We start from the raw sequence: 13,246 nt of genomic DNA on the forward strand, positions 1-13,246 counted from the left end.
TTGGCAGTTGTGTGTGCTTGCTTTGTGTGTGTGTGTGTGTGTGTGTGTGTGTGTGTGTGTGTTCTCTTTACTGATGAAGGCTATGGCCGAAAGCTACAAGTGAGTGTCTTTTAATTGTGCGCCTCTGGAACTTGACGTGTCTTCTTTACGGTAAGTAGAAATCTATCTTTTCCTACCTGAAAACACCAATGATAGGGATCAAATAAGAACAGACCTGAAGGAAATGGAAATAACTAGGGAAGAAGTAGGCTAAAGATGAAAGTTGAGAGCAAAACTAAAAACAAACTAAAACAATTAAAAAGACAAGTGCAGCATAGACAGAAGAAAGAAAAGGAAAACATACGGAAAGAATGAAAACCTATTGCAAAGAAAAGAGAAAAGATGTAAGACATAAATTCATTCATGTCATCCTTATTAGGCCAAGCCATTAAAAAAGATACTGAACACACTAGATTTTCTGTATGTATATTATGTACTAAAGATTAACAGTAACAGATAAACAGTATTATACTGTTTAATAAAATAATCTTTTAACCAAGTGCTTGAAAATGGTCTAACAGCATTCCCAAATCTGTACAGTAGCATGGGAAAAAAGGCAGATTAATAGTTGCATGCACCACGTGTTATTCATAAAATCATAGCAGTTGCCAACCCAGCGTCAAAGAAAGACATCGCAACAGTTCCCATTGGACTTCATCAGAACAGTGAGTGACAGATTCAGAAATGAGAGAAGTGCCGGTAAGAGGAATTCCATACCAGAAAAACTACTCTGGCACTTCTACAGCAACTCTATTTATTATTTATTCACCTTTATATATCCAAGGATGATCTCACAATGATACAGGACTTGTCAAGATAATACAATGCAAATCAGTAGGCAAAAATATACAGTGCACAGCATACGCAACACAGTTTATAAGGATAGGACAGTTAGCCTACAGGGATAGTACAGCTGTTCAGTTGAGGCCTCTATTAAGAAACTATCCCAACATTTGTGTTAGCAATCCAGGAAAACCACAGAAAACCCAAATCAGGATGGCCAGACCGACCAACTCAACCTTCCAGGTATTAGGCCAGTGTCTTAAAAGCTGCACTGCCTCATTCGGTAAGTCACCATTGTATAATGTTCTTCATTTACACAAAATTTGTTTCTGGTAACATGCAGTATAAAACGTAGTTTACCTTTTCATTGCCATACATACTGAGGACATCCACTGATGGCTCCTAGCCTATTCTGGTTACCTGGAATTAAAACACAGTTCCCCTCCTCACTGGCACAAACACTAAGACGGCCACATCTTTAACTCTTTAACTGGAAAAACAAAAAAATGTTAATAGAACATATTGTAACCACCTTTCTTTGGCTGATGTCACCGTGCTATTTCTCTCTAGTGCAGATGTACCTGGACAGTTGAGGTAAGGACCTAAAATGGTAAGTTTAGAAACAGGACTGAAACTCAATGTCTGCAGAGGTGCTCTGCATTGCAATGTAGCTTGCTGTCCGGCTTTCGAGAGGGTGCGTTTCTGGATGAGGTATCGAATATATTGGTTCCCCCTATTTATACCTCCCGAGGAGATCACGAATGCAAAATTAGAGAGATTCGGGCGTGCACGAAGGCTTTCCGGCTGTCGTTCTTCCCGCTAACCGTACGCGACTGGAACAGAAAGGGGAGGTAATGACAGTGGCACGTAAAGTGGCCTCCGCCACACACCGTTGGGTGGCTTGCGGAGTATAAATTTAGATTAGATGTAGATGTAGATGAAAATAATGTACAGAGTGAGGCAAATAACAGTGGCCTGGGGACCAGTGTTCCAGGGTACAAAGAAACACAACAGAGGAAAGGAAATACAGTAATAACCTGAAAGCAGATGTTGAAAGTGACCACCATTCATCTCTTGGCACTTTAGGGCCCTCGTCAACAAGCTGTTGAAGGCAGATTAAAGCTGGAGTGCTGGAATTGCTGCAGTCTCATCCGAAATGTTCTGCTGCAGTTCTTGAAGACTACGAGGATCGTTGCGATACACCTCAGATTTGAGGACTCCCCGCACAAAGTAATCACACACTGACAGAGCAGGTGACATGGATGGCCAGCTAGGGCCGCGAACGGACTAACCTGTGCTAGTAACTCTGCCAGGCTTGAACACTGTGTAAATGTGCTCCTAGATTTGGCTGGTTGTATGGGCAGTTGCTCCATCCTGTTGGGAGTAACTGAGCATCTTTTCCTCCTTTGTTAATGTTGCCACAAGTGGTTTCAAAATGTTGGCAATGTAATGTGCCGAAGTCAGAGGTGGGACTAATAATGCTATGTGCAGACACTGCACATCAAACCCCACCCAACCTTCTGATCGTGCAGTGGTGTGTCATGGAAATTACACAGATTCTCCATTGCCCCGAACCTGTGATTCTGTGAGTTGACTTAGCCACTCAGGTGAATCTAGGCTTCATCATACATAAAGAACAGATTCATGTCCGAGCCATTCATTGTTATCTCTGTGAACAGCCACTCACAAAACTGGAGGTACTGAGGAGCATCTGCTGATTTTAATGCATGAGCAACAGATACTTGGTAGGGATGCATGTGCAAATCTAGATGGAGTGTTCATTCACACGAAGTGATCTGCCGATCTCTTGTGACAGGTGTCGAGTTCCTTTGGTAGGATTCTGAAGCATTTTCTGGTGAACTGTAGCCACATGTTCTGGAGTATGAGCATGTTTTGCAATGTTTTTTGACTTGTTAAAAACAGATCATGTCTGACGCCATTTTCAGACCAAGTATTGCTCGGCACTCTTTGTTGGCACTTTGACACCATTAAACTTCTCAGCAAACAACTGGCCACACCGTTTCAATGACTTTGTGGTCATATACCTTTCCACAACAAACACCTCCTGCTCCATTGTGAGTACCATCACTTCCTTTGCCACCCCAGTGGCTAGCATTGCTACCTCTGGATCACACGGTCCCGGGTTCGATTCCCGGCCGGGTTGGGAATTTTCTCTGCTCTGGGATGGGGTGTTTGTGTTGTCCTCATCATTTCGTCATCATCCTCACCATTCATGACAGTGGCTAGATTGGACTGTGAAAAAGAAAACTGGACTGTGAAAAAATTGGGACTTTGTATGGGCACTGTTTACTGTGCAGTTGAGCACCCTACAAACCAAACATCATCATCATCATCATCCTTTTCCACTGATCCACTCACACTGACACAGCCTGCACTACGCTCTGAACTGGTGTGGCTCACATGGTGGACATATATGTGGTGTGCACATCATCGAGTGTGGCTATGTGCACGCATTCTTGTCCAATTGTATCCACTCGTCCAGTCACTTTTATTTGTCCCACCCTGTACAAACACTTGATGATAATGATTTGATGGACAGGGAAAGTAATAAACAGAAGAGTAGAAATGATGTAGGGTGCTTTGCTGTAAACTCAATAGAGTTTCCAATTTCATAAATCCTGCAATTACGTTTTGACTTTTAGCAATGATATACGCCGGTAAACTCAAAATGTGAGAACTATTCAAAATCTGAGGGTAGGTTTGAGAGTAATGTGTAGACACATTTTGGGAATCACTGGGAGGGACAGGAAATACATCAGTGAGTTAGGGAGCAAATCAGAGTGGAAGACACAATTACATCTATAATGGAACTGTGAGTGGGAAATGAAGCCAGGCTTTTGGGCTATAGATCAACCGATGAGGTTCTCGGCAGCATTCGAAGAAATAAGAAAAAAAGGGAAAAGTATGAACACAGCAACATTTCATTGCTGTAACAAACATCATGTCCTCCATGGTAATTGCCATATACTAGCACAACTCACATTCCAGTTAGACTTTGTATACGTAACTTCCAAAAAAAAAAAAAAATAAATAAATCCCTTTCCTGAAGGAGAAGGGTGGGGTCGTCTCTGTTCAGGAATTATTTTTCTCTTTACTTCTTCTTTTTTAATATATTAGGTTAACATAACTTGTCTAGTGTTAACAGTAGTTTAGTTTTTAAAAAAGAAAATTATGTGTTTAAAAAGTACTTTTTTGGCAAAAGTAGAGGTTAAACACTGTTACAGTTATGGAAAACTACATATAGTGCTAAAACATATTAAGATCAAAGAAAGAAAATTAAATTGTTTGTAGGGGAAGATAAAAAAAAAAAAAAAATAAAATAAAAAAAAAACACATAATCATCACACAAAGATGAAACATAGGAGACACACACACACACACACACACACACACACACACACACACATGGTATGTACATGATTTAACGTAAATTTGGTTTACATTGCTTCTTTTATTTTTATTTGTTTATTTATTTTATTAGTATACTTTAATATTAGACTGATGTCAATGCAGTCATCTGTTAAAAACTATCAACATTATCACCACTTTCATGGTGAGGTCCTAGGTGTTGTGGCAGTGGCACATCTTCCGTCGGAGTAAGCTGTTCTTCTGAGGTGTCACCGTACTCGGTGCTGGTGTTATGTGCTATGATTGTTGGTGGATTGAAGTATTTGTGTCTGGACTTGGCTGTGTGTCTAGGTCACTGTGTCTGGATGTCACTCATGTCTCGTCTGTTCTGTAGGATGTGTCTTCTGAACCTGGCGTGAAGGGTTGCGAGTCTTGTCTGCAGTGGGACAGCTTTGGCTACAGTGTGGGTGTCATCAGCTGGGGTGCACCACAATAGGTGGAGGATGCTTCACGGCTGGTGTTGTTTGGTGGTGTACAGCCATTCTATTGCTGGTCATACCTGCCATGGGAGGGGCTATACAGGGTGGTCCATTGATCGTGACCGGGCCAAATATCTCACGAAACAAGCGTCAAACGAAAAAACTACAAAGAACGAAACTTGTCTAGCTTGAAGGGGGAAGCCAGATTGCACTATAGTTGGCCCGCTAGATGCCACTGCCATAGGTCAAATGGATATCAACTGTGTTTTTAAAATATGAAACCCCATTTTTTTATTACACATTCGTGTAGTACGTAAGGAAATATGGATGTTTTAGTTGGACTACACTTTTTGCTTTGTGATAGATGGCACTGTAATAGTCACAAACATATGGCTCACAATTTTAGATAAACAGTTGGTAACAGGTAGGTTTTTTTAAATTAAAATACAGAACGTAGGTATCTTTGAACATTTTACTTTGGTTGTTCCAATGTGATACATGTACATTTGTGAACCTATCATTTCTGAGAATGCATGCTGTTACAGCATGATTACCTGTAAATACCACATTAATGCAATAAATGCTCAAAATGATATCCGTCAAGCTCAATGCATTTTGCAATACGTGTAACGACATTCCTCTCAACAGCGAGTAGTTCGCCTTCCGTAATGTTCGCACATGCATTGACAATGCGCTGACGCATGTTGTCAGACGTTGTCGGTGAATCATGATAGCAAATATCCTTCAACTTTCCCCACAGAAAGAAATCCGGGGACGTCAGATCTGGTGAACGTGCATTCCATGGTACGGTGCTTCGACGACCAATCCACCTGTCACGATATATGCTATTCAATAGCGCTTCAACTGCACGCAAGCTATGTGCCGGACATCCATCATGTTGGAAGTACATTGCCATTCTGTCATGCAGTGAAACATCTTATAGTAGCATCTGTAGAACATTACGTAGGAAATCAGCATACATTGCACCATTTAAATTGCGATCGATAAAATGGGGGGCCAATTATCCTTCCTCCCATAATGGCGCACCATACATTAACCCGCCAAGGTCACTGATTTTCCAGTTGTCGCAGCCATTGTGGATTTTACGTTGCCAAATAGTGCATATTATGCCGGTTTGCATTACCGCTGTTGGTGAATGATGCTTTGTCGCTAAATAGAACATGTGCAAAAAATCTGTCATCATCGTGTAATTTCTCTTGTGCCCAGTGGCAGAACTGTACGCCATGTTCAAAGTCATCACCATGCAATTCCTGGTGCATAGAAATATAGTATGGGTGCAATCGATGTTGATGTAGCATTCTCAGCACTGACGTTTCTGAGATTCCCGATTCTCGTGCAATTTGTCTGCTACTAAAGTGCGGATTAGCCGCGACAGCAGCTGAAACACCTACTTGGGTATCATCATTTGTTGCAGGTCATGGTTGACATTTCACATGTGGCTGAACACTTCCTGTTTCCTTAAATAACATAACTATCTGGCGAATGGTCCGGACACTTGGAAGATGTCATCCAGGATACCGAGCAGCATACACAGTACATGCCCGTTGAGCATTTTGATCACAATAGCCATACATCAACATGATATCGACCTTTTCCGCAGTTGGTAAATGGTCCATTTTAACACGGGTAATGTATCATGAAGGAAATACCGTGCGCACTGGCGGAATGTTATGTGATACTACGTACTTATACGTTTGTGACTATTACAGCACCATCTATCACAAAGCGAAAAAAGTGGTCCAACTAAAACATTCATATTTATTTACGTACTACACGAATATGTAATAAAAAATGGGGATTCCTATTTTAAAAAACGCAGTTGATATCCGTTTGACCTATGGCAGCACCATCTAGCGGGCCAACCATAGCCAATCATAGCGCCATCTGGTTTCCCCCTTCAAGCTAGACAAGTTTCGTTACTTGTAGTTTTTTTCGTTTGATGCTTATTTCGTGAGATATTTGTCCCGGTCACTATTAATGGACCACCCTGTATAATTCAACACTGTTCTTACATATGATTTATAAGTGCTGGTGGGACTTCATCCATGGAATTGTCTTTGTACAAGTCATATTAGTTTTTGTCTTTTGCATACTCTGCCAATGGTCTTTTTTTTAGTGTGTCCTTCAATTTAAATATTTGTGTAGATGTTTGCCTAGGTAATTTGTATTGTTGATAGCGTCAGTGGGACATTCCATAGGTGTAGTCATGGGAGCCTCACATCTTGCCACCTTTTCTGAGACAGGGCACAATGTCAAAACAGTATTGTCTGGGTCTTATTGGCACTACTCTGCAAGTCGTAGACAACTTCTGCTACCTTGGATCTACTATAGAATCAAACATGTCTGTTGACAAGGAAATTGATGCTCGCATTGGAAGAGCTGCAACAACTTCTGGCAAACTCTCTACATGTGTTTGGAAAAACAACAAACTCTCTTTGAGCACCAAAATTCTTGTATATCAAACTTGTGTCCTGAGCATCCTTTTGTATGCATCGGAAACATGGACTACCTATGCCATACAAGAACATTGCCTTAACGCTTATCACATGCGTTGCCTGAGATCCATCCTCGAAGTAACGTGGAAGGACCGAGTGACCAACGAAGCAGTGCTATCTAAAACTGCAACAGTATTTCAGCTATCTTGAAGCTGACAGATAACTACGTGAGGTGATGCTTGGAGAGATCTCTATAGCCAAAAGACCTGTAGGACGTCCTGTATTGAGTTTCAAGCACTCCTGTAAACGAAATATGGAGAGCTTTGGAATCGACACAAACAGATGGGAGGCACGGGCTAGCACGAGATCAGAGTGGCGTGATGATATATCATCTGGAAGGTCGAAACATGACGAAGGCTTGTTAGACAGATTGAGGCAGAAAAAGCTTCGCAATGCTACCACTGCTCCCGCCTCAGCAGCCAGATACACTTGTGATAATTGCGGCAAGAGATGCCGTGCTGCCATTGACTTGACAAGTCACATGAAAAAATGCAACCCATAAACACACAGACACTGCAACAATCATCTACCAAGATGTCGTGGCCAATATATATTGGCGCTTGGCTTTATTTGCCACTTTTTCATCTGTGTCTGGAGCGTGTCTATCTACTGGTGTGTCTGCCTCTGTTGTATATGGGTGGACCACCGATAAGCAGTGCCATCTGGATGCAAGGCTAATTTCTCATTATCCTTAGTGGTTTCTGGAACGTCAATAGTGTACGAAGTGTGGAGAAGGGGATCCAGATTGCCCCCTTGTGGTGTGAAGTCATCTGAGGTGGCATCATTGACATGTTCTCTGCATAGTTTGTCTCGAAGTAGCATTCGTGTGAGTCTTACTGTTTTGGTCAGTGTTCCTATTGTCAGTTTGTACGGCAAGCCTTCATGACGGATTTTGTCGAAAGCACAGTCGGTGTGGAAGATAACCAGTGTGCTGTGTCCGGCGCTGCTAGATTTTGTCGCATCTGTTCTGTTGTAAGCCTTAGTAGAGGCTCATTCATTGGTATTTGTTTCCTGAAGCCAGCTTGTGTGTCTGGAAACATGTGGTTTTCATCATCGAACTTTGTCAGTTGGCGAGTACGTATTCTTCACATGTTAGAAATGAGATAGGTCTGTAAGATGTTGGGTCTGTCGGTGGCTTGTCTGCTATTGTGATCAGTATGACCTTGATCCTTCTCCATACCAGTGGTATAATTTCATTTATAAAGCAGTAGTTAACCAGTGTGGTTAGTGTAGGGAGTATTATTGTCAGCAGGCACTTTCATATACAGGGTGTTACAAAAAGGTACGGCCAAACTTTCAGGAAACATTCCTCACACACAAAGAAAGAAAATATGTTATGCGGACATGTGTCCGGAAACGCTTACTTTCCATGTTAGAGCTCATTTTATTACTTCTCTTCAAATCACATTAATCATGGAATGGAAACACACAGCAACAGAACGTACCAGCGTGGCTTCAAACACTTTGTTACAGGAAATGTTCAAAATGTCCTCTGTTAGCGAGGATACGTGCATCCACCCTCCGTCGCATGGAATCCCTGATGCGCTGATGCAGCCCTGGAGAATGGCGTATTGTATCACAGCCGTCCACAATAGGAGCACGAAGAGTCTCTACATTTGGTACCAGGGTTGCGTAGACAAGAGCTTTCAAATGCCCCCATAAATGAAAGTCAAGAGGGTTCAGGTCAGGAGAACGTGGAGGCAACCAATCCATCGGTCACCGAATCTGTCGTTCAGAAGCGTACGAACACATCGACTGAAATGTGAAGGAGCTCCATCGTGCATGAACCACATGTTGTGTCGTACTTGTAAAGGCACATGTTCTAGCAGCACAGGTAGAGTATCCCGTATGAAATCATGATAACGTGCTCCATTGAGCGTAGGTGGAAGAAGCTAAAATGAGCTCTAACATGGAAATTAAGCATTTCCGGACACATGTCCACATAACATCTTTTCTTTATTTGTGTGTGAGGAATGTTTCCTGAAAGTTTGGCCGTACCTTTTTGTAACACCCTGTATATAGTCCAAGTATGCCATCTCCACCTGGGGCAGAATTACCTCCAGCTTATGTGGCACTAATTAGTTCATCCTCTGTTGCATCACATTTCAGTGTATCATCTTCCTCAGTCATTACCATGAGTGTCATTAATAGTTCTGCTATCTTTCTGGAGATGGACTGTTTGAAATTGTTATCAAAGTTAATGTCTTTGGGGGAAAGAGTATACTTCTTCCAGTATGTTTTTAAAGGCTTCAGCTTTCTCTCTTTCATTGGTAATGGGTTTTGTGCCTAAGAGAATGTGGGAGCTGGGCTTAATTGCTTGTCCTGTAAGGGTTTTAAATTTCTTCCAGAACTTGCCACCATCACGAAAGTCTAGCTGTCTACAAGTCTCACCCACTGCCTGCATTGATGGTCTGAAATTTTGCGCTTTATTTGAGCATTCATTCTATTCCATAGATGTTTGAATTCTGGGTTATTTGTCCTTTTAATTTCTCTGTAAATTCTGCGTTTTTCTTGTATCAGTCTGACATCTTGAGAATAGTTGGTCTGTAGTTTCTAATTGTCTTTCATTGCATGCTTCCCCCAATGAGTGGAGTTAGCTGTTCGAGATACAGTCCATTGAAGGCCCAATTAAAACAATCTGACAGTGGGGCAAATTGTGGATCCAAATTAGGAGTAAATGGGAGGGAATTACCAGTTCTTGTACACACCCTACAAGCTAGGGAAACGTCCTGAAAACCTTGGTCAGAACCATGTTGATTTATCTCTGGGACATTGTCCTTTACAGAGGACACCATCACAACCAAAAACTAAAATGATGTATATGTATAAAGTGCATCATCTTTCTGTGCTAAAGCCAACCTTAATGTGGAGCAACAAATGTCATTTTTTGTTCTGGTATTGTAATTATGTAAATCATTGTTCCTTTTGAACTGTACTGGATTATTTGCAATAAACTTCATGAGTTAATAAATACACTGTGAAACAGTAGTCAGAATGTCCAACTCCTTAAACATATGTCTACAAGATGATCGTGATGACGACCATGATGATTGGTTTGTAGGGCGCACAACTGCGCAGTCATCAGCTCCCGTTCAAAGTCCCAATTTTTTCAGAGTCCATTTTTTTTCACAGTCCAATCTAGCCACTGTCACGAATGATGAGGATGATGATGAAATGATGAGGACAACACAAACACCCAGTCCCCGGGCAGAGAAAAATACCCAACCTGGCCAGGAATCGAACCCGGGACCCCGTCATCCAGAGGTAGCAATGCTAGCTACAAGACCATGAGCTGTGGACCAAGATGATCAAGGTGAGCACCACATACTATTCTTATGGTTCATTTCTGAGCAATGGAGACTTTTTTTCTGAAAGGTGAGTTATCCCAGAACATTATTCTACATGACATTATTGAATGAAAATATGCATAATATGCCTACTTACTGATTTGTCTCTCCCCAAGATTTGCAATCATTCTAAGTGTAAATTGGCTAAACTAAATTGTTTTAGGTGTTCCAAAAAGTGCTTTTTCCAGTTCAACTACTCATAAATATAGTGTTCAAATTCTCGTAAATATGGAGACCTAAGCATTTTGATGTTTCCACCTTATCTATTATTTCCTCACCATGTGTTACATGTATCATTGGTGTAGTGCCCCTAGATGTGCAGAACTGAATATGCTGTCGTTTTAAAATGGAGTGTGAGACCACTTGCAGAAAAGCAATCAATAATACTTTTAAAAATATTTATTATTTCTTCTGTTTTTGTACATATGCATGGGTTGATTACAGTACTAGTGGAAGATTGTTTACATTTATGAGGAACAATAGCAGACCTAAGAAGGAGCCTTAGGGAACACCATTCATGCCCCCCCCCTTTTTTTTTCTCCCCAGCCAGAATTATGTCCCTGGACTATATTGATCGAATTACTAAATACAATTTTCTGCTTTCTTTTGGTTGGATATGACATTTTCCATTGATTGGCTATATCATATAGTCCATAAAACTCCAATTTATATAGGAGAATACTATCACTCACACAGTCAAGTGCCTCAGATAGGTTTCAGAAAATGCCAACCGGCCCTACTTTATTATGTAATGCTTGTAAAATTTTGTGAGTGAATATGTATGTGAGATTCTCAGTAGAGCAATTCTTCTGAAACCTAAAGTGTGATTTGCTGAGGATATTATTGTTGCTAAGGTGAGACTATGTTCTACACTACATCACCTTCTCAAAAATTTTGGAAAATGCGAAGTGCAACAGGTCAGTTGTTATTGCCATCCCTCTTATCACCTTCTTTAAAGAGACCTTTAACAACAGCATATTTCAGTCCTTCTGGAAAATTGCACTGAGTTAGTGATGCATTATGTAAGTCATTTCATTAAGTCAGGGATTATTATATGAGAATAAATCTTTTTTTAGAGAGAGAGAGAGAGAGAGAGAGAGAAAATGTATAATTTTCTTAATTCCAGAAGGAGAACTTGGTGGTACATCCATATGATTGAATTTTATGAGAGTTACTTTCTCAACATACTGTTGCAATTTTCCACTTGAGCTGTTTGTCCTTATGCTTTATGCTATATTTAAGAAATTATTATTAAATATATTTTACCTGTGATTCATTATTTACAGTCCTTTCATTGAATTTGATAGTAATGCTATCCTGTTCTGTAGCTGATTGTTCTATCTCTTTTTTCACTACATTCAATATAGCTTTAATGCTGTTGTCAGAATTGCCGATTTCTGACATTATGTGCACATTTCTTGACTTTTAAATAACTTCTCTTCATAATTTTGAGCAGTTTAGTAGTGTGTAACTACTGCAATATCTCTTGTTGTTCTTCCCAACAGATACATTTCCCTTTTCCTTTCACAAAATTCTTTAAACCCTCTAGTGGTACATGTAATTTTTACATAGCTGTTTAATGTCCTTCTTGAATAGCTTATGTCGAAAGCAATTTTGAAATAATGACATTAATTTACCGTGGAATAGATTAAATTTTACGTTAGCATTTGGTTCGTTATAAATATCATCCCTTGTCATCTCTTGTGAACTGTTCTTAAACACATTTGTCCTGGAGTCATTAATTATTGTATCTGAGGAGTATCTGTACTGGATGCACTATGCTTATTTATCCTAAATAACTGTGCATCATGATCAGACAAAGCAATTTTTGCTGGGTAAACAGTTACTTTCTTACTTTCAGCTTCACCAAAGAAAACATTATCAGTCCTACTGTCTTTATCCACCAGTGTTGGCAAATTAATTACTGAGCTCAAATGGTAGGATCTGAATTGCTGTGCTGAAATTCTAGGATCCTAATAAGGTTTCCAGATCATTTTTTCCCCTTTAAGTCACCACAGACTATTGACTGCTTGCTCCTGTCTGACAGATAACACAGTATAATGTAACTGGATATATAAAAATACTTACTCACCAATCACCAATAACATAAAAAACATATAAAGCTTTGAAAGGAATCCAGATACCTCATAAACAATTTAAAATTTCCCAGATGGGACCTATACATAGTTACAATTAAAAGTGAACCATTTTTTTATATTATACATAACCAGATATTTGTGTGTACTAATCACTAGAAAATCTATCAGACTTGATGTTTTTGAAATTTTGTTCTTTTAAAATATGCAAAAACTTCTCCTTTTCCGACATTAGCTCTGTATTAGAAAGCTTGAAGGGTGTTAGGTTAGGTTAGTGTTGTTTAACGTCCCGTCGACAACGAGGTCATTAGAGACGAAGCGCTAGCTCGGGTTTGGGAAGGATGGAGAAGGAAATCGGCCGTGCCCTTTGAAAGGAACCATCCCAGCATTTGCCTGCAACGATTTAGGGATATCACGGAAAACCTAAATCAGGATGGCTGGAGACGGGATTGAACCGTCGTCCTCCCGAATGCGAGTCCAGTTTGAAGGGTGTAATCTTTCATATATATGTTTTCTAACTCTGTGGTTATGTAGTGTTCGGGCAGGCACAGAATGTTTATTTTCCAAAAAGCTCTACTACTTTATTACTGTGTATATTCGTAATTTTCGTTTGAATA

This window comes from Schistocerca piceifrons, chromosome 11 (genome assembly GCF_021461385.2).
Source record: "Schistocerca piceifrons isolate TAMUIC-IGC-003096 chromosome 11, iqSchPice1.1, whole genome shotgun sequence".
In the NCBI taxonomy this organism is placed as follows: Eukaryota; Metazoa; Arthropoda; class Insecta; order Orthoptera; family Acrididae; genus Schistocerca; species Schistocerca piceifrons.